The following is a 21,733-nucleotide window of genomic DNA, read 5'->3' on the forward strand; positions in this document are numbered from 1 at the left end:
TAGATGTAAGATGTTATTTCATTCTGAGGTTTCTTTCCTGTTGTTTTTTTCCAGATGACCAATCTATTGAAGAGAGTTGGCTGTTGAAATCACCTACATTGATTAAGTTTCTGGTAATCTGTATCTTTAATTTCTTCCATGTGCTTTTAATAAAATTGTGCGCACTATAATTTGGCACACATATGTTTATTATTGTGTTATTAATGATTAATTTATTTACTGCTTAGAATAGAGAAGTTTTCTTAGTCTCTTTTGAATAATTTTAGTGTGAAGTCAACTTTATCAGATATCAATATGGCAAGGCCTGTTTGCTTCTTGACCCCATTTGCTTAGAATACTTTTCTCCATTCTTTTATTTTAATGTGGTCTCTATTTTCAAAGCTGAGTTTTTTATAGATATCAGATAGTTGAATTTTTTTTCTTAATTCATTCAGCTAGCCTGTGACTTTTAATTAGAGAGTTAGAGCCGTTAATACTAAAGTTATCATTGGAAGGTATGTTGGTTTGACATTATTTTTTGTGCTTTGTATTTCATTAAATTTGTTGTGTTCTTAGTTGTGTTTCATATTTTGTTAAACTATAACTTCATTTGTTTTCCTTATAGAGCATCTTTTATGTGTTTATTCCTCTCTTTAGTCTAAACTATTGCTTTCAGTATTATCTTTAGTGATTTTTCCTTGTTTGTTAGATATGGAGTGTTTTTTGGACATGTGTATCATAGAAATATTTTATTTCTCCTTCTATTGTGGTAGATATTTTTGCTGGGTATAGTAGTCTATTAGTAGTTATGATCTTTTAGAACTCAAAGTGTATTGCTCCAGGCTCTTCTGGCTTTCAGATTTTCCACTGGGAAATTAGATTCCATTCTGATGGGTTTTCCTTTGTTTGTGACTTGCATTTTTTCCCTTTCAGCTTTCAATATTTTTATTTGTTTTGTATATTTAGTGTTTTACCTGTAATATGCAGTGGAATATTTCATTTTAGATCTGGTGTAGTTGGAATTCTGTGTGCTTCTTGTATATGTATACATATATTCTTAGTTTGGAGAAGTTTTCTTCTGTGATCTTGTTAAAGATGTGTTCTGAGCCATTGACCTGTCATCCTCCCTCATCTGTGCCTATGACTTGAAGATTTGCTTATCTGATGGTGTTCTACATTTTCTGTATGTTCCTTTCCTGTGCTGTTTTATTTTGTCTAGTTTCTTTACTTTATCTTAGTCTTGATATTCTATTTTCTGCTTAATTCACTCTACTTATATGACTTTCTCCTGAGTCTTCTAATTGAGATACTGAGTTTTCCAATTCCATCTTTATTTCAGTTCCTGTGCTCATTAATGTTTCTATTTATTATATTTAATTTTCAGGTATTGAATTATTCTCATTATTACATTAACTGTACATTTATACATTTTGGACAACACTCAAACTTTTTTTGTTATCTTCTTGGAGTTCATTGAAATGTCTGTGTCCTTTCTATTCCTGAAATTTTTGATAAGATTTTTTTTTTCGAGACAGGGTTTCTCTGTATAGCCCTGGCTGTCCTGAAACTCACTCTGTAGACCAGGCTGGCCTCCAACTCAGAAATCCGCCTGCCTCTGCCTCCCGGGTGCTGGGATTAAAGGCCTGCGCCATCACACCCAGCTAAGATTTTTTTAAATTAGATATTTTCTTTATATACATTTCAAATGCTCTCCCGAAAGTTCCCTATACCCGTCCCCCTCCCTGCTCTCCTACCCACCCACTACCACTTCTTGGACCTGGCATTCCCCTGTACTGGGGCATATAAAGTTTGCAATACCAAGGGGACTCTCTTCCCAGTGATGGCCGACTAGCTACATATGCAGCATCTTCTGCTACATATGCAGCTAGAGAGACGAGCTCTGGACGTACGGGTTAGTTCATATTGTTGTTCAACCTATAGGGTTGCAGACCCCTTCAGCTCCTTGGGTGCTTTCTCTAGCTTTTCCATTGGGGGCCCTGTGTTCCATCTTATAGATGACTGTGAGCATCCACTTCTGTATTTGCCAGGCACTGGCATAGCCTCATATGAGACAGCTATACCAGGGTCCCTTCAGCAAAATCTTTCTGGCATATGCAATAGTGTCTGGGTTTGGTGGCTGATTATGGGATAGAACCCCAGGTGGGGTAGTCTCTGGATAGTCCATTCTTTGGTCTTAGCTCCAAACTTTGTCTCTGTAACTCCTTTCATGGGTATTTTGTTCCCTATTCTAAGGAGGAATGAAGTATCCACCCGCTGGTCTTGCCTCTTCTTGATTTTCTTGTGTTTTGCAAATTGTATTTTGGGTGTTCTATGTTTCTGGGCTAATATCCAATTATCAGTGAGTGCATATCTAATGACTTTTTTTGTGATTCGGTTACTTCACTAAGGATGATATCCTCCAGATACGTCCATTTGTCCAAGAATTTCATAAATTCATTGTTTTTAATAGCTGAGTAGTATTCCATTGTATAAATGTACCACATTTTCTGTATCCAATCTTCTGTTGAGGGACATCTGAGTTCTTTCCAGCTTCTGGCTATTATAAATAAGACTGCTATGAACATAGTGGAGCATGTGTTCTTATTACCAGATGGAACTTCTTCTGGGTATATGCCTAGGAGAGGAATTGCTGGATCTTCTGGTAGTATTATGTACAATTTTCTGAGGAATCTCCAGACTGATTTCCAGAGTGGTTGTACAAGCTTTCAATTCTACCAGCAATGGAGGAGTGTTCCTCTTTCTCCACATCCTCGCCAGCATCTGCTGTCACTTGAATTTTTTATCTTAGCTATGCTGACTGGTGTGATGTGGAATCTCAAAGTTGTTTTGATTTGCATTTCCCTGATGATTAAGGATGTTGAATATTTTTTCAGGTGCTTCTGAGCCATTCAGTATTCCTCAGTTGAGAATTCTTTGTTTAGCTCTGTACCCAATTTTAATTGGGTTATTTGAATTTATGGGGTCCAGCTTCTTGAGCTCTTTGTATATATTGGGTATTAGTCCCCTATCAGATTTAGGATTGCTAAAAATTCTTTCCCAATCTGTTGGTGGCCTTTTTGTCTTATTGACAGTGTCTTTTGCCTTACAGAAGCTTTGCAATTTTATGAGGTCCCATTTGGCAATTCTTGATCTTATGGCACAAGCCATTGCTGTTCTGTTTAGGAATTTCCCCCCTGTGCCCATATCTTCTAGACTTTTCCCACTTTCTCCTCTACTAATTTCAGTGTCTTTGGTTTTATGTAAAGGTCTTTGATCCACTTAGACTTGAGCTTGGTACAAGGAGATAAGAATGGATCAATTTGCATTCTTCTACATGATAACTGCCAGTTGTGCCAACATCAATTGTTGAAAATGCTGTCTTTTTTGCACTGGATGGTTTTAACTCCTTTGTCAAAGATCATGTGACCATAGGTGTGTGGATTCATTTCTGGGTCTTCAATTCTATTCCATTGATCTACCTGTCTGTCATTGTACCAGTACCATGCAGTTTTTATCACAATTGCTCTGTAGTAAAGCTTAATGTCAGGCATGGTGATTTCACCAGAGGTTCTTTTATTGTTGAGAATAGTTTTTGCTATCCTAGGTATTTTATTATTCCAGATGAATTTGCCAATTGTCCTTTCTATCTCAGTGAAGCATTGGGTTGGAATTTGGATGGGGATTGCATTGAATGTGTAGATTGCTTTTGGGCAGGATAGCCATTTTGACTATATTAATCCTGCCAATCCATGAGCATGGGAGATCTTTCCATCTTCTGAGATCTTCAATTTCTTTCTTCAGAGACTTGAAGTTTTTATCATACGGATCTTTCACTTCCTTAGTTAGAGTCACACCAAGGTATTTTATATTATTTGTGACTATTGTGAAGGGTGTTGTTTCCCTAATTTCTTTCTCTATCCATTTTCCTTTGTGTAGAGAAAGGCCATTGATTTGTTTGAGTTAATTTTATATCCAGCTACTGCATTGAAGCTGTTTATCAGGTTTAGGAGTTCTCTGGTGGAATTTTTGTGGTCACTCAAGTATACTATCATATCATCTGCAAATAGTGATATTTTGACTTCTTCCTTTCCAATTGGTATCCCCTTGATCTCCTTTTGTTGTTGAATTGGTCTGGCTAACACTTCAAGTACTATATTGAATAGGTAGGGAGAGAGTGAGTAGCCTTTTCTAGTCTCTGATTTTAGTGAGAGTGCTTCAAGTTTCTCTCAATTTACTTTGATGTTGGCTACTTGCTTGATGTATATTGCTTTTATTATGGTTAGGTATGGTCCTTGAATTCCTGATCTTTCCAAAACTTTTATCATGAATGCTTATTGCATTTTGTCAAATGCCTTCTCAACATCTAATGAAATGATTGTGTGGTTTTGTCTTTGAGTTTGTTTATATAGTGGATTACATTGATGGATTTCTGTATATTGAACCATCCCTGCATTCAGAGGATGAAGCCTACTTAATCATGATGAATGATCCTTTTGATGTGTTCTTGGATTCAGCTTTCGAAAATTTTATTGAGTATTTTTACATCGATATTCATGAGGAAAATTGGTCTGAAGTTATTTTTTGTTGTTGGGTCTTTGTTTGGTTTAGGTATCAGAGTAATTGTGGCTTCATAGAACGAATTGGGTAGAGTACCTCCTGTTTCTATCTTGTGGAATAGTTTGAGAAGAGTTGGAATTAGGTCTTCTTTGAGGGTCTGATAGAACTCTGCACTAAGCCCATCTGGTCCGGGGATTTTTTGGTTGGGAGACTATTGATGACTGCTTCTACTTTTTTTTTTATTACGTATTTTGCTCAATTACATTTCCAATGCTATCCCAAAAGTCCCCCATACCCTCCCCCCCCCACTCTCCTACCCACCCATTCCCACTTTTTGGCCCTGGCGTTCCCCTGTACTGGGGCATATAAAGTTTACATGTCCAATGGGCCTCTCTTTCCATTGATGGCCGATTAGGCCATCTTTTGATACATATGCAGCTAGAGTCAAGAGCTCCAGGGTACTGGTTAGTTCATAATGTTGATGCACCTACAGGGTTGCAGATCTCTTTAGCTCCTTGGATACTTTCTCTAGCTCCTCCATTGGGGGCCCTGTGATCCATCCAATAGCTGACTGTGATAATCCACTTATGTGTTTGCTAGGCCCCGGCCTAGTCTCTCAAGAGACAGCTATATCAGGGTCCTTTCAGCAAACACTTGCTAGTGTATGCAATGGTGTCATTGATGGATCCCTGGATATGGGAGTCTCTAGATGGTCCATCCTTTTGTCTCAGCTCCAAACTTTGTCTCTGTAACTCCTTCCATGGGTGGTTGTTTCCAATTATAAGAAGGGGCAAAGTGTCCACACTTTGGTCTTTGTTCTTCAGTTTCATGTGTTTTACAAAATGTCTCTTATATCTCGGGTATACTAAGTTTCTGGGCTAATATCCACTTATCTGTGAGTACATATCATTTGAGTTCTTTTGTGATTGGGTTACCTCACTTAGGATGATGCCCTCCAGGTCCAACCATTTGCCTAGGAATTTCATAAATTCATTCTTTTTAATAGCTGAGTAGTACTCCATTGTGTAAATGTACCACATTTTTTGTATCCATTCCTCTGTTGAGGGACATCTGGGTTCTTTCCAGCTTCTGGCTATTATAAATAAGGCTGCTATGAACATAGTGGAGCATGTGTCCTTCTTACCGGTTGGAACATCTTCTGGATATATGCCCAGGAGAGGTATTGCGGGATCCTCTTGTAGTACTATGTCCAATTTTCTGAGGAACCGCCAGACTGATTTCCAGAGTTGTTGTACAAGCTTGCAATTCCACCAACAATGGAGGAGTGTTCCTCTTTCTCCACATCCTCACCCTCATCTGCTGTCACCTGAATTTTTGTCTTAGCCATTCTGACTGGTGTGAGATGGAATCTCAGGGTTGTTTTGATTTGCATTTCTCTGATGATTAAGGATGCTGAGCATTTTTTCAGGTGCTTCTCAACCATTCAGTATTCCTCAGGTGAGAATTCTTTCTTTAGCTCTGAGCCCCATTTTTTAATGGGGTTATTTGATTTTCTGGAGTCCACCTTCTTGAGTTCTTTATATATATTGGATATTAGTCCCCTATCTGATTTAGGATAGGTAAAGATCCTTTCCCAATCTGTTGGTGGTCTTTTTGTCTTATTGACGGTATCTTTTGCCTTACAGAAGCTTTGCAGTTTCATGAGGTCCCATTTGACAATTCCTGATCTTACAGCACAAGCCATTGCTGTTCTATTCAGGAATTTTCCCCCTGTGCCCATATCTTCGGGGCTTTTCCACATTTTCTCCTCTAGAAATTTCAGTGTGTCTCTGGTTCTATGTGGAATTCCTTGATTCACTTAGATTTGACCTTAGTATAAGGAGATAGGAATGGATCAATTCATATTTTTCTACATGATAACCACCAGTTCTGCCAGTACCATTTGTGGAAAATGATGTCTTTTTTCCACTGGATGGTTTTAGCTCCCTTGTCAAAGATCAAGTGACCATAGGTGCGTGGGTTCATTTTTGAGTCTTCAATTCTATTCCATTGGTCTACTTGTCTGTCACTTTACCAGTACCATGCAGTTTTTATCACAATTGCTCTGTAGTACAGCTTTAGGTCAGGCATGGTGAATCCACCAGAGGTTCTTTTATCCTTGAGAAGAGTTTTTTCTATCCTAGGTGTTTTGTTTTTCCAGATGAATTTGCGGATTGCTCTTTCTAATTCATTGAAGAATTTAGTTGGAATTTTAATGGGGATTGCATTGAATCTGTAGATTGCTTTTGGCAAGATAGCCATTTTTACAATGTTGATCTTGCCAATCCATGAGCATGGGAGATCTATCCATCTTCTGAGATCTTCTTTAATTTCTTTCTTCAGAGACTTGAAGTTCTTATCATACAGATCTTTCACTTCCTTAGAGTCACACCAAGGTATTTTATATTATTTGTGACTATTGAGAAGGGTGTTGTTTCCCTAATTTCTTTCTCAGCCTGTTTATTCCTTGTGTAGAGAAAGGCCATTGACTTGTTTGAGTTAATTTTATATCCAGCTACTTCACCGAAGCTGTTTATCGGTTTTAGGAGTTCTCTGGTGGAATTTTTTGGGTCACTTATGTACACTATCATCTGCAAAAAGTGATATTTTGACTTCATCTTTTCCAATTTGTATCCCCTTGATCTCCTTTTGTTTTCAAATTGCTCTGGCTAGGACTTCAAGTACTATGTTGAATAGGTAAGGAGAAAGCGGCAGCCTTGTCTAGTCCCTGATTTTAGTGGGATTGCTTCTAGCTTCTCACCATTTACTTTGATGTTGGCTACTGGTTTGCTGTAGATTGCTTTTATCATGGTTAAGTATGGGCCTTGAATTCCTGATATTTCCAAGACTTTTATCATGAAAGGGTGTTGAATCTTGTTGAATGCTTTCTCTGCATCTAAGGAGATCATCATGTGGTTTTTGTCTTTGAGTTTGTTTATGTAATGGATTACGTTGATGGATTTCCATACATTAAACCATCACTGCATCCCTGGAATAAAACCTACTTGGTCAGGATGGATGATTGTTTTAACGTGTTCTTGGATTCGGTTAGCGAGAATTTTATTGAGTATTTTTGCATTGGTATTCATAAGGGAAATTGGTCTGAAGTTCTCTATCTTTGTTAGATCTTTCTGTGGTTTAGGTATCAGAGTAATTGTGGCTTCATAGAATGAGTTGGGTAGAGTACCTTCTACTTCTATTTTGTGGAATAGTTTTTGCAGAACTGAAATTAGATCTTCTTTGAAAGTCTAATAGAACTCTGCACTAATTCCATCTGGTCCTGGGCTTTTTTTTTTTTTTTTTTTGGTTGGGAGACTATTAATGACTGCTTCTATTTCTTCAGGGGATATGGGATTGTTTAGATCGTTAACTTGATCCTGATTTAACTTTGGTACCTGGTATCTGTCTAGAAATTTGTCCATTTCATCCAGGTTTTCCAGTTTTGTTGAGTATAGCCTTTTGTCGAAAGATTTGATGGTATTTTGGATTTCTTCAGGATCAGTTGTTTGTCTCTCTTTTCATTTCTGATTTTGTTAATTAGGATGCTTTCTCTGTGCCCTCTAGTGAGTCTGACTAAGGGTTTATCTATCTTGTTGATTTTCTCAAAGAACCAGGTCCTTCTTTGGTTGATTCTTTGAATAGTTCTTCTTGTTTCCACTTGGTTGATTTTGCCCCTGAGTTTGATTATTTTCTTCAGTCTACTCCATTTGGGTGAATTTGCTTTCTTTTGTTCTCGAGCTTTTAGGTGTGTTGTCAAGATGCTACTGTGTGCTCTCTCTAGTTTCTTTTTGGAGGCACTCAGAGCTATGAGTTTCCCTCTTAGAAATGCTTTCATTGTGACCCATAAGTTTGGGTATGTTGTGGCTTCATTTTCATTAAACTCTAAAAAGTCTTTAATTTCTTTCTTTATTCCTTCCTTGACCAAGGTATCATTGAGAAGAGTGATGTTGAATTTCCATGTGAATGTTGGCTTTCCATTATTTATGTTGTTATTGAAGATCAGCCTTTGTCCATGGTGGTCTGATAGGATACATGGGACAATTTCAATATTTTTGTATCTGTTGAGGCCTGTTTTGTGACCAATTATATGGTCAATTTTGGAGAAGGTCCCGTGAGGTGCTGAGAAGAAGGTATATCCTTTTGTTTTAGGATAAAATGTTCTGTAGATATCTGTTAAGTCCATTTGTTTCATAACTTCTGTTAGTTTCACTGTGTACCTGTTTAGTTTCTCTTTCCACGATCTGTCCATTGATGAAAGTGGTGTGTTGAAGTCCCACACTATTATTGTGTGAGGTGCAATGTGTGCTTTGAGCTTTACTAAAGTTTCTTTAATGAATGTGGCTGCCCTTGCATTTGGAACACAGATATTCAGAATTGAGAGTTCCTCTTGGAGGATTTTACCTTTGATGAGTATGAAGTGTCCCTCCTTGTCTTTCTTGATAACTTTGGGTTGGAAGTTGATTTTATTAGATATTAGAATGGCTACTGGCTACTCCAGCTTGTTTCTTCAGACCATTTGCTTGGAAAATTGTTTTCCAGCCTTTCACTCTGAGGTAGTGTCTGTCTTTTTCCCTGAGATGGGTTTCCTGTAAGCAGCAGAATGTTGGGTCCTGTTTGTGTAGCCAGCCTGTTAGTCTATGTCTTTTTATTGGGGAGTTGAGTCCATTGATATTAAGAGATATTAAGGAAAAGTAATTGTTGCTTCCTATTATTTTTGTTGTTAGAGTTGACATTCTGTTCTTGTGGCTGTCTTCTTTTTGGTTTGTTGAAGGATTACTTTCTTGCTTTTTCTAGGGCTAGTTTCTGTCCTTGTATTTTTTTTTCTGTTATTATCTTTTGAAGGGCTGGATTTGTGGAAAGATAATGTGTGAATTTGTTTTTGTCATGGAATACTTTGGTTTTTCCATCTATGGTAATTAAGAGTTTGGCTGGGTATAGTAGCCTGGGCTGACATTTGTGTTCCCTTAGTGTCTCTATAACATCTGTCCAGGATCTTCTGGCTTTCATAGTCTCTGGGGAAAAGTCTGGTGTAATTCTGATAGGCCTGCCTTTATATGTTACTTGACCTTTTTCCCTTACTGCTTTTAATATTCTATCTTTATTTAGTGCATTTGTTGTTCTGATTATTATGTGTCGGGAGGAATTTCTTTTCTGATCCAGTCTATTTGGAGTTCTGTAGGCTTCTTGTATGTTCATGGACATGCCTTACTTTAGGTTTGGGAAGTTTTCTTCTATACTTTTGTTGAAGATATTTGCTGGCCCTTTAAGTTGAAAATCTTCATTCTCTTCTACTCTTATTATCCTTAGGTTTAGTCTTCTCATTGTGCCCTGGATTTCCTGGATGTTTTGAGTTAGGATCTTTTTGCATTTTCTTTGATTGTTGTGCCCATGTTCTCTATGGAATCTTCTTCACCTGAGATTCTTCCTTCTGTCTCTTGTATTCTGTTGCTGATGCTCACATCTATGTTTCCAGATTTCTTTCCTAGGGTTTCTACCTCCAGCGTTGTTTCACTTTGGGTTTTCTTTATTGTTTCTACTTCTACTTCCCTTTTTAGGTTTTGGGTAGTTTTGTTTAATTCCATTACCTGTTTGTTTGTGTTTACCTGTAATTTTTTAAGGACTTCTACCTCTTTATCAGTGTTCTCCTATATTTCTTTAAGTGAGTTATTAAAGTTCTTCTTGATGTCCTCCACCAGCAGCATGAGATATGATTTTAAATCTGAGTCTTGCTTTTCAGGTGTGTTGGGGTATCCAGGACTGGTTGAGGTGGGAGTGCTGGGTTCTTATGATGGTGAGTGGTCTTGGTTTCTGTTAGTAAGATTCATATGTTTGCCTTTCACCATCTGGTAACCTCTGGAGTTAGTTGTTATAGTTGTCTGTGGTTGGACCTTGTTCCTCCTGTGGTTCTGTTAGCCTCTGTCAGCAGACCAGGGAGTCTTGCTCTCTCCTGAGTCTCAGTGGTCAGAGTTCTCTCTGCAGGCAAGCTCTCCTCTTGCAGGAAATGTGCACAGATATCTGGTGTTCAGAGCTGCCTCCTGGCAGAAGCTGAAGGCCTGAAACAGGGCCTGTCCCAGAAGATATGTTGCTTCTGCAGTCTGCACGCTCACCTGCACAGACTGGTCTGTGAGAGACACGGGACACAAGATGGCTTTCTCACCTGCTCTGGTAGTTTGAGCTCTCTCGGGCAGACACCTCTCCTCTGGCAGGGAAGTAGCCCAGGTGTCTGGAGTCAGAAATGGGGGTCTGTCCCAGAAGCTGTGTCACTTCTGCCTGTCCCAGAAGATGTGTCGCTTCTGTACTCTGCACTCTCACCTGCACAGACTCGTCTCTGAGGGATCTGGGACCCAAGATGGCTCCCTCACCTGCTCCAGCAGAGCTCTCCCAGGCACACACTTCTCTGGTGGGTAAGGTGCCTGGATATCTGGAGCCCAAATCAGGGTCTGTCCCAGAAGCTGTGTCACTTCTGCCTGTCCCAGAAGCTGCATTGCTTCTGCCTTGATAAGATTTAAAATTGTTCTCTTAAGTCATTTATTCTCATGGGTGGGTTAGGGAGCAAGGGGAGGGGGAAGGGATAGGGGATTTTCAGAGGGGAAACTAGGAAAGGGGATAACATTTGAAATGTAAATAAAGAAAATATCTAATAAAAATTATTTATTCTCATTAGGGAACACTTCTATAGAGTTGGATTTGAGGGGAGATATGCTGTTCTGACATTCATGTTATTCTTGTTTCTCTGATTTGACCTGGGCCTGAGAACTTCTTTCTTTGGTTGTGTGTCTGATTCAATAATCTGGACTTTCCTAAATTGGGTGGGGACAGGAAATGGGTCACATGAGCTAGGCAAGGTGAATCTGGTGACTGAGCCATTTAATTCAATAGAGAAAGAGGTCTCTCAAATCAAGGGTCTAGAGCTAGGCCCAGAAAATATGGCTGTCTAACAAACATGATTTGTAGGTTTTGGGACTGAAACTAGGCTGTGTCTTTGTGCTTTTTAGAGATTAGGTGCACAGACTTAACCATAAAGCTTCCATGGAGATGAAAAATTGTATTTTCGAACCAGAGAACTTAAGAGCACTGGTTACTTTTCTGAAGAACACAAGGTAGATTCCCAGAACCCATATGGTGGCTCACAACTGTAATCCCAGGAAATGCAGTATCCTCTCTGGCTTCTATGGATATCTAGGATGCTTGTGATATACACATATACATGTAGGCAAAACATTCATATCTGAGAGAGAGAGAGAGAGAGAGAGAGAGAGAGAGAGAGAACAAAAAGAAAAGTTGTACTTTAGGAGTGAATTCTGTCAGTATTCTTTTAAGCTTTTGAAATAAATTTATTGAGAATTTCATATGTGAATATACTGGGTTTACATCATTTCTACCACTTCTACCTCCAGCTTCTAGTGTGTCTCTGCTAGCACTTCCTCTGGAATCTATGATTTCTTCTTCTATAATTATTGTGATTACACACACACACACACACACACACACACACATTTTTTTTTTAACCGCAAATGAGGGATTTCTACCTGGAGGTGTTTTCTGGGGATGTTATAGATCATTACAAAAGTACCTTCCTTCCTACTCTATAAGCAAGACTGGGCAAGCCCACTGTTCTTTAGTTCAGTGGATAGGCAGTCTAGATCTCAAAACCATTCAATCAGATGACCCCCAGGTCTGTGAATTTTGTGGAATGTTGTGTAGAGAGAATCTCTTGTGTGCCATATAGAAGCATCAACTGTCAAGAAAAAGCTGATTGACTAATGAGCTGACCAGAAAATAGGAGGTGGGACATCCAGGAGAGAGATTGGAAATTTGGGATAGAGTCAGGTAAAGGGGAGATTTACCCTGAACTCTGAGGAGACAGATACATGAAGTTGTGCCATTGGTTTTCATTTTAAATATTTATTCAACTTGTAAATTTCAATGCAAATGTATCCCGAGCTTTTGTCCCCGCCGGCAAGAACACACTCAGGACAACTGGAATCTTCTGCGGCAAAAGCTTTATTGCTTACTTCTTCAGGAGGAAGAGAGCGAATGGCAAAACCCTGTCCCTTTTATGGAGAATTGTCCTCCGCCTCGGACGTGTCGCTCCCTGATTGGCTGCAGCCCATCGGCCGAGTTGTCATCACAGGGAAGGCAGAGCACATGGAGTGGAAAATTACCCTGGCACATGCGCAGATTATTTGTTTACTACTTAGAACACAGGATGTCAGCGCCATCTTGTAATGGCGAATGTGAGGGCGGCTCCTCACACAAATGTATGAAAGAGAACTTGTGTGTCACAACAATTAGACTTGCTACCAGTTTATGGAATGCTTAAGAAATTCTGAAGATCCATTTCAAGATCAGTTTTCTGCATAGAAATTGCTTAATAATTTCCAATAGTTTTTAACTTTTATTTTTTATTGTTTTTGTTATATCTTTTGACACATGGAGTTTAACTTCTTTTTCAGCATGCAGAAACTGGACAGCAAATGCTACAGCTAGCTTTCTTAAAACTGACCAATATCCCAATTTTTAAGCTGCCCCCCCAATGATGCCCCAAATTAGCAAGAAGCAATTTTAATAGAGTGATGCCTCCATTTTCAAGAGATAGGATGGATGATTTTTGGTTGTTCAATGGATGGTGGATATCTGTCATAGTTCAAGGGGGGTGGTTACAAGCTGTTATGGTCTTAGACAGGGAGGAAACACAATAAGGGAGGTTGGATTCAGGAATTTCTTTTTTTTTTTCCTCTATTTTTCTTTCTATCCAATCTAGTGCTAGAAAAGGAGGGGGAAGAGATGAAAAGAAAAAAGTGGGATATAAAAATAACAGGATAAAGGTAGATTATTAAATCTAGTGTTAGACCAAAGAACATCAACAAGCCAAATATTGTTACCCTGGTATAGATCTTTGTACACTGATACAAAATTAAGGGTATATTTGGTTACATTGGTACAGATCTTTGCATATTGATAAAAAATCCAGGTTATATTTTATTACAATATATTATGTATATCTGTTTCAATTCTTTTAAGGTTTTGGACATATGCAATCTATTTAAAAATGCAATATGAAGTTCCAGTCCTTGATAGCTGCTATTACAAACTGTTTAGGGAATTTAAGAAATGCAAGTTAATAGTAAATCAATCAAACTCATAGTTATGTTATATACTAGTATAGTTAAATACAATAAGATGTTTCTAATTATAGATAGTAAATAGCTAAAAACAAGCAATGCTTACCTGTTCAGGTACACTATAGATAGCCTTCAAAAACCTTAGAGATCCACAGAATATGTCACTTAAAAATGTTTCATTATTAACCCTATCCCCTTTGACAATGATACATATCTGCTCTTGACAGCACTAATTCTACCATAAGGAAGATGATGAGCATTTAAGAACCTCCATATGGAGTTTACTTCCAAAATGGTAAGTTAGCCACTGGGCAAGAAATTGCCCTCACTTCAGCTGCTCACAGTATGTTGTCCAAACTGGATAAATAAGATGCAGGAAAGTTGACTGCTGAGCTTTGCCAAGACAGGTTAAGTAGTCCTTCATAATTCCTGGTTCACAGAAATTTCTGTCACATATTCTGTGCCAAGAGGCTGGATATGGATGCTCCAATGACACAGAGAAATTTTGAGGGACTGTCCAGTTATGCAGCTTTGTCTGTCATTTCTATAGTTTTGGAAGCTGCTGTCTTGTATTTCCTGCCTACTCAGCTAATATTTATTCCTTCTCAGATCTTTGATGGGGTTAAAGACTAAATACTTACAGTCTCACAGTTAAGCTTAAGTTGTTAAGTATTTGTGAAAATGTTTTAAGATGTAAGAAGTTGCTTTTAGGTTGATAACACAAGTTATGGTTGAAACTGATTTAGTTACAGAATTCTGAACACACCAAGATAATAGAATGCTTTTCCAAGGTTGCCAAATACATATTGACTGGACATTGTGAATTTAATCTTACAGGATAGTTTTTATAATTGTTTTTATTGCTTACAGTTCATTATTGAAAGAGAAAGAGCCTTTTATTAGACTTAAATGGGGGAAATGCAGAGAGAATCTCTCATGTACTGTATGGAAGTGTCACCTGTCAATAAAAAAGCTGATTGGCCAATGAGCTGAGGCAAGATATAGATGGTGGGACATCTGGGAGAGAGATTGGAATACCTGGATAGAGTCAGGCATGGGGGAGTTTTGCTCCAATCTCTGGAGGGGATGGGTGCATGAAACAGAAGGAGAGATAACAAACCAGAATAGTTTAAACAGATTATATATATATATGTTATGAGATAGTTGGGGAATGAGATAAAGCTCTTAGCCTAGGCTTTTATTAATAAATAATTAGTCTCAGAGTCATTATTTTAGGAACAAAGAGGCTGGGTGGAAAAGCTCGTGGATATAGTTTTGTTTTATTCCAGCACCTTTCACTTTTGCCAGTTTCCTATGATGATCTTCCTCTAATCAGACTTTGCTTTCAGAAGCACTTGAAAGTTAACCAGGTCTGGTGCTTGTAATTCCAGCACTGGGGAGACTGAGGCAAGAAGAGCTCCATGAGTTTGAAGCTGATTTGGGCTACATAGGGAATTGCAGATGAGCCTATGCTACATAGCGAGACCTTGTCTTAAAAACAAAATCTAACAAAACAAACTAAGTGTTTGAAGGTTATAGCTACTTGTGGTAGGATTTTCTCTGTCCAATTATAGTAAAATATCAGTGCAACAGTAGGCCTGTGATTGGACAGGGAAAAGGGAGGCAGAGTGAAGAGTTGCAGGGACAGAGAGCAACTCAGAGAAGGGAAGAGGAGAAGCCAAGATGGAGGCAGACTGACAGGAAGAAGACCCTGATCCTGCGTGATTTTAAATAACCACAGGCAGTTATGAATATCATATAGGGATAGAATAATTGGGCGAACTTGTCTGATCTAGGTAGGCAGATTGTATCATTATCAATTGGCTCTGAAATTATTGTGTGGTCATCTTGTGAACTGAGAATTTATTGATACATAAATCTGACTTGTTAATTATGTTTCTAGAGTTTGTTTTGTTTCTACCAGGCTTCTGGGTGTTATGGAATCTGACTGCAGGGTGGATGGCCATTGCGTGGGACTGGTGTGGCAGTAAAGGGAACTTGGGATCTCTGGTCCCATCAGAGAGTTGGCAGGCAGAGAGTAGCTGAATGGAGCATGGGAATTTGGCAGTTCTTTTTTTTTTAAATATTTTCCACAACAGCTACTATGGTGGTTTAAATGAGAATGGCACTTATGGGCTCATATGCTTGAATGCTTAGTCCATAGCTACTGAAAGTGTTTGGAAGGGATTAGGATGCATGGTCTTGTTGGAGAATGCATGTCACTGGGGGATGGGCTTTGAGTTTTCAAAAACCCACAGTGTTTTCAATTAACTCTCTGCCTCCTGTTTTCGGATAGGGACATAAGCTCCCATCTACCACTCATGTGTCATGGTTGCCTGCCACCATGGTTTCTACCATGATGGCCAAAAAAACTAGCCCACTGAAACTGTAAGCAAAACCCCAAGGAAATGCTTTCTTTTATGAGTTGTCTTGGTCATTGTGTATTGTCTCAGCAATAGAACAGTGGTGACGATAGCCACTGAATCTGTTCCCCTGCTTCTTAGCCACTCTTAGAGCTTATGATTCTCAGAGACAATCTGGTGCACCACTTATGAAAATGTGTGTTCAAATGTCTTGCACATTTTGATGACATCTCTAGCTACTTGCTCTAAATCCATAATCACATTTATACCAAAGACATACCCCTATGGGCTGCTCGTCACCAATATTAAGTGAATTGCACAGGACAATATGGACAATAAAACAAAGCTAGTTTTACTACATACAGAACCTTCTGAGTAGTGATATAACCTCCAAGAATCCCCACTGGCCTGTCTCTAATCTTAGAGTTTTGCTGCAGGCTTAGTATTTTCATAACCAGATCTTTTTCTTTCTCTCCTTCAGAGAATTCAGGTCAGAATGGCATTCTCAAGGTTACCCTGCCTCCATTAGTACACTCTCTTTCTTCTTAACAGATACACTGTCTCCAGCATATTTTTTTATATATCTATCTTCATCTTGGTGTTTCATTCTCAGAGAATCTAAACTAACACACATTGGTGTTAAATATCTACTGTTTGCAGTTTCAAAGACTTTGAACAAATTTAAATTTGGGACTATAGGAAAAACTCCACTTAACATTCTTGTATATATGTTGTAGGTGTAAATATTTTACAATATTTAACACAATGAAAGACTTAAAACCAAACATCATCGTTGTCATTGTCATCATCACCATCGCCATAACCATCATCATCATCTATGTATTTGTGTAGGCTTAAAGCAACACAACATTTGAAAACAAATTATTTTGGTTTTGATTCCTTAGAGATTTTCCCCACATTTGTAGCTTAGCTTGCTTGAATAAATAGGAACAGCACAACACTACAAAAGGATCTATTTGGGTCCATGAGGCCAGCTTTATGATTCAAAGATTTATTCCTTTTCTTTACTAACAATGGTCTTGAAAGCATTCCTTCATCATCCCACATATGGAAAATACAAAACTATGTGATTAGGCCAAGAACAAAGCCCTGTCATTCCCATTTTGCAACTGATGACACCAAGGCCGCAAAGGAAGACTTTATCCAGCCCAAGTCAACCCAGCTAGGAAACAACAGAATTAAAACTGGATAGAAATATTAGTGACTATGTAGTCTTTGTTCTTTTCTTCTGTTTAGAACCACATCTGATAATCTTTATGACATTTCCAATAATTAATTTTATGGATCTATACACTTGAAATTAAAAAATAACACTTTGTCTAAACCCATATTTTAACTGTGCCTAGATATTTCCTATTAGTGATTGGAATCACCTTATTGGACAATCTTAGTTTATTTTTCATTGGCTGCTTTACTGAGCCTCATCAAATGTATTTGCTTTGCAGAGCTACAGTGGATTAATCCTGAATAAGTAATTTGAAAATGTTTTTATTCATTTCTATGGAAACCATCTATTTGGATTTTCAAATATCAAGATCATGGAGATTTGTTGCAGTCCAATAGCAATCTTAGTTACAGCAGTGTTGGCTTACATATTAAGGGCACAGTTTTGCTTGGGTGACCCTTCAGAAATCTGTAATTGGTGTGGAACACTGACACTCAGAGAATGAGCAAGGCCGCTGCAGATTAACAGAGCCTTGGTAAAACGGGCCCCTTGGAGCTTATTAGCACTATCTGCTTCTGCATTAACCTCTCATTGCCCACTTAATTCCTTTGATCTGCCTCTGCAGGCACTGAAAGGGTCAGCCTTGAATAAAGGTCTAATAGATAGCCCAACTATCGTGTTTCTTAACCTTCTCCCTGTGAACAAGCCTCTTTGAGTTTTAAAAGAAGAAACCATGATTCCTTTTCTAAAGTCAAACTCTCATCTTTTCATTCTTCTATGTTTATGTCTCCAACATCACTTCACCTTCTCTCTGTCCGAGTTCTGGGGTTCTTTGAGCTGTGGTCACTCTTCTCAAGTTGCATGAGAGACTTGCATGTGTTTGGAGGACGGACACTGGGTGCTATGTAGTATGTACATCCTGGGTGCTTTGACCATGTTTTAAAAATAAAGTACTTAAAAAGAAGCATGGTGAAAATGGTCTAAAAGGCTAAGAACACACACACACACACACACACACACACACACACACACATATATACACACAGAGTGTGTTCACATATACATACAGAAACATATACACACATACACACATATACATATAAATACACATACACATCCATGCACACACATACACATACGCACATCCCCCACCCCCACACAAACACACTACATCTGTTTTTCTTCGTTTTTTGCTTTCTTTTTTTAATTTTTAAAATTTTTTATATCTTATTTTTTTAATTAGGTATTTTCTTCATTTACATTTCCAATGCTATCCCAAAAGTTCCCCCAGACAACCCCCCCACTCCCCTACCCACCCACTCCCACTTCTTGGCCCTGACATTCCCCCGTACTGAGGCATATAAAATTTGCAAGACCAAGGGACCTCTCTTCCCAATGATGGCCGACTAGGCCATCTTCTGATACATATGCAGCTAGAGACACGAGCTCTGGGGGTACTGGTTAGTTCATATTGTTGTTCCATCTATAGGGTTGCAGACCCCTTTAGATCCTTGGGTGCTTTCTCTAGCTCCTCCATTGGGGGCCCTGTGTTCCATCCAATAGCTGACTGTGAGCATCCACTTCTGTGTTTGCCAGGCCCTGATCATTTTTGCTTTCTAATCAACAATTTCTTTTTAAAATATTTATTTTATTTCAATTACACATGTGTGTGGTTATCTGTATGTCAGTGTAAGTGCTGGTGGTGGTCAGAAGAAGGTGTTGGATTCTGTGCACCTAGAAAAACCAGTGGCTATAAACCACATGACTTGGGTTCTTGAAGTCAAATGCAGGCCTTGTATAAGAGCATCATGTGTTTTTAGCTACTGAACTACCTGTCTAGCCTCATAGTCAAATAATTTTTTAATCTAAAATAATTTCTATTTATTTATTTATTTACATTTCAAACACTGCTCCTCTTGGTCCCCCTTATAGAGTCCCTTCCCCTATTCTACCTCCCCCTCTCCTCTGAGCAGGTAGGCCACCCCTGGGTATACTGCCAACCTCCCATGCTGGTGCATCATCAAATCCCTGCAGGATTAGGCACATCCTCTCCTACTGAGGCCAGACAAGGCCTGACAAAGTCTCAGTGGGAAAGAGATCCCACAGTCATGCTGCAGCTTTAGGGAGAGTCTCCACTCCTGTTGTTGGGGGCCCACATGGAGACAGAGCTGCATGTCTGCTACTTATGTGCCAGGGGACCTCCATCCAGGCTTTTTTGATGGTGGCTCAGTCTCTGAGAGCTTTTAGGAGCCAGGTTAGTTGATTCTATTGTTCTTGTAGGATTCCTATCCCGTTCAGAGCCTTCAATCCTTATCCTAACTTTTCCAAAATTGTCTCCAACATTTGGCTGTGTCTACATCTGTTTCAGTGAGCTGCTGAGTAGAGCCTCTCAGAGGACAGTTATGCTAGGCTTCTGTCTGCAAGCATAACAGAGTATCATTAATAGTGTCGGGGACTGGTGCTTGCTAATGGGATGCATTTCAAGTTGTGCTGGTTATTGGCTGATCGTCCCCTCAGTCTCTGTTCCATCTTTGTCTCTGCATTTCTTTTATACAGAACAAATTTGGAGTCAAAAGTTTTGTGGGTAGATTGGTGTCCTTATCCCTACACTGCAGGTCCTGGCTGGCTACTGGAGGTGACCTCTTCAGGTTCCATGTCCCTATTTTTAGGCATCTTGGCTAAGGTCACCCACATTGACTCCTGGGAACCTCCACCATCCCAGGACTCTAGGGCTTCCTAGAGATTCTCCCCAACCCTCCACCTCCAGCAGGTGCAGATTTCCATTCATTCTCCTGGTCCTCTGTATCTCTCTTCTGTCTTTCCCTAAACCTGATCCTGCCCTCCCCATTCCCCTCTCCCTCCCCTTTCTGACCCACTTCCCTCTTTCCCTCTGCTTCCTATAAATATTTTGTTCCCATTTCTAAGTGATATTCAAGCATCCTTGCATGGGCCTTCCTCCTTGTTTAACATTTTTGCGTCTGTGGGGTGTATCATTGGTATTCTGTACTTTATGGCTAGTATCTATTTATTAGTGAGTACATGCCATGCATGTCCTTGCTGGTCTAGGTTACCTCACTCAAGATGATATTTTCTAGTTTCATTCATTTGCCTGCAAAATTCATGATCTTGTTTTTAATAGCTGAATAGGATTCCATTGTGTATATGAGCCACATTTTCTGTATCCATTCTGTTGAGGGACATCTGGGTTGTTTTTAGTTTCTGGTTATTACAAATAACAGTGCTATGAATATAGTGGAGCACATGTCCTTGGTTCATAACATTTGTTAGTTTCATTGTTTCTCTGTTTATTTTCTGTTTTGCTGATCTATCCGCTGGTGAAAGTGGAGTGTTGAAATCTTCCATTGATGTAGAGAGATATTAATGACCAATGATTGTTAGTTCCTGTTATTTTGATGTTGGAGGTGGTACTGTGTGCATGATTCTCTTCTTTTGGTTTTGCTGAGAGATGTTTAATTTCTTTTGTTTTCTTGGGTGTGGTTACCCTCCTTGTGTTGGAGTTTTCCTTCTATCATCCTCTGTAGAGAAGTCAGGTGTAATTCTGATAGGTCTGTCTTTATATGTTACTTGGTCTTTGCCCTTGGAGCTTTTAATATTCTTTCTGTGTTCTGTACATTTAGTATTTTGACTATGTAGCAGGAGGATTTTCTTTTCTGGTCCAATTTATTTCGTGTTCTGTAAGCTTCTTGTATGTTTATAATTATTACTTTCTTTAGGTTAGGGAAGTTTTCTTCTATCATTTTGTGGAAGATATTGACTGGCTTTTTGAGCTGGGAATCTTCACCCTCTTCTATTCCTGTTATCCTTATGTTTGGTCATTTGATAGTGTTCCAAATTTGCTGGATATATGGAGTTAAAAACTTTTTGCATTTGGCATTTTCTTTGACTGATGCATCAATTTCTTCTATGGTATCATCTATGCTTGGGATTCTCTCTTCTATCTCTTGTGTTTGGCTGGTGATTCTTACATCTGTAGACCCTTTTCTTTTTCCTAGGTTTTTCATCTTCAGGGTTGCCGCCACTTGTGTATTCAATTTCCATTTTTAAGTCTGGGACCATTTAATTAGTTTCCTTCACCTGATTGTGTTTTCCTGTGTTTCTTGAAGGAATTTGTTTCCTCTATAAGAGCTTCTACCTGTTTCATTGTGGTTTTTCTCTATTTCTTTAAGGGAATTATTTATAGCCTCTTTAAAAAACCTCTATCATCTTCATGAAATAAGATTTAAGTCTTGCTCTTTGTGTGTGTTAGAATATCCAATGCTTGCTATAGTAAAAGAACTGGGTTTTGATGGTGCCACATTGCATTGGCTTCTACTGATTATGGTCTTACAGTTGCCATTTGCCATGCAGTTGTCTCTGGTATTGGCTGGCCAGGGCCTCCCAGGTTGGAGCAGACCTTCCAGGAGGCAGGTGTCTAGGTTAGAGGAGGCTTGCTGGGAGGCAGGCAGAGCTGTAGTGTGTGGGGTGATGCACTGATTCTTGACTCCCAAAATAGTTTCTTAAAA

At 38.9% G+C, this 21,733-nt stretch overlaps 1 long non-coding RNA gene across 5 annotated transcripts in view; it reads left to right on the top strand.

Annotated features, from left to right (window-relative positions):
* Positions 1-21,733, top strand: part of Gm31646 — a 169,103-nt gene that overhangs the window by 20,864 nt on the left and 126,506 nt on the right. For all 5 annotated transcript variants that reach the window (XR_877209.2, XR_877208.2, XR_877210.2 and 2 more), the window contains one exon: positions 55-113. This is a non-coding gene — a long non-coding RNA (predicted gene, 31646). The remainder of the gene's footprint in view (positions 1-54; positions 114-21,733) is intronic.

Source organism: Mus musculus, chromosome 18, assembly GCF_000001635.26.
Source record: "Mus musculus strain C57BL/6J chromosome 18, GRCm38.p6 C57BL/6J".
In the NCBI taxonomy this organism is placed as follows: Eukaryota; Metazoa; Chordata; class Mammalia; order Rodentia; family Muridae; genus Mus; species Mus musculus.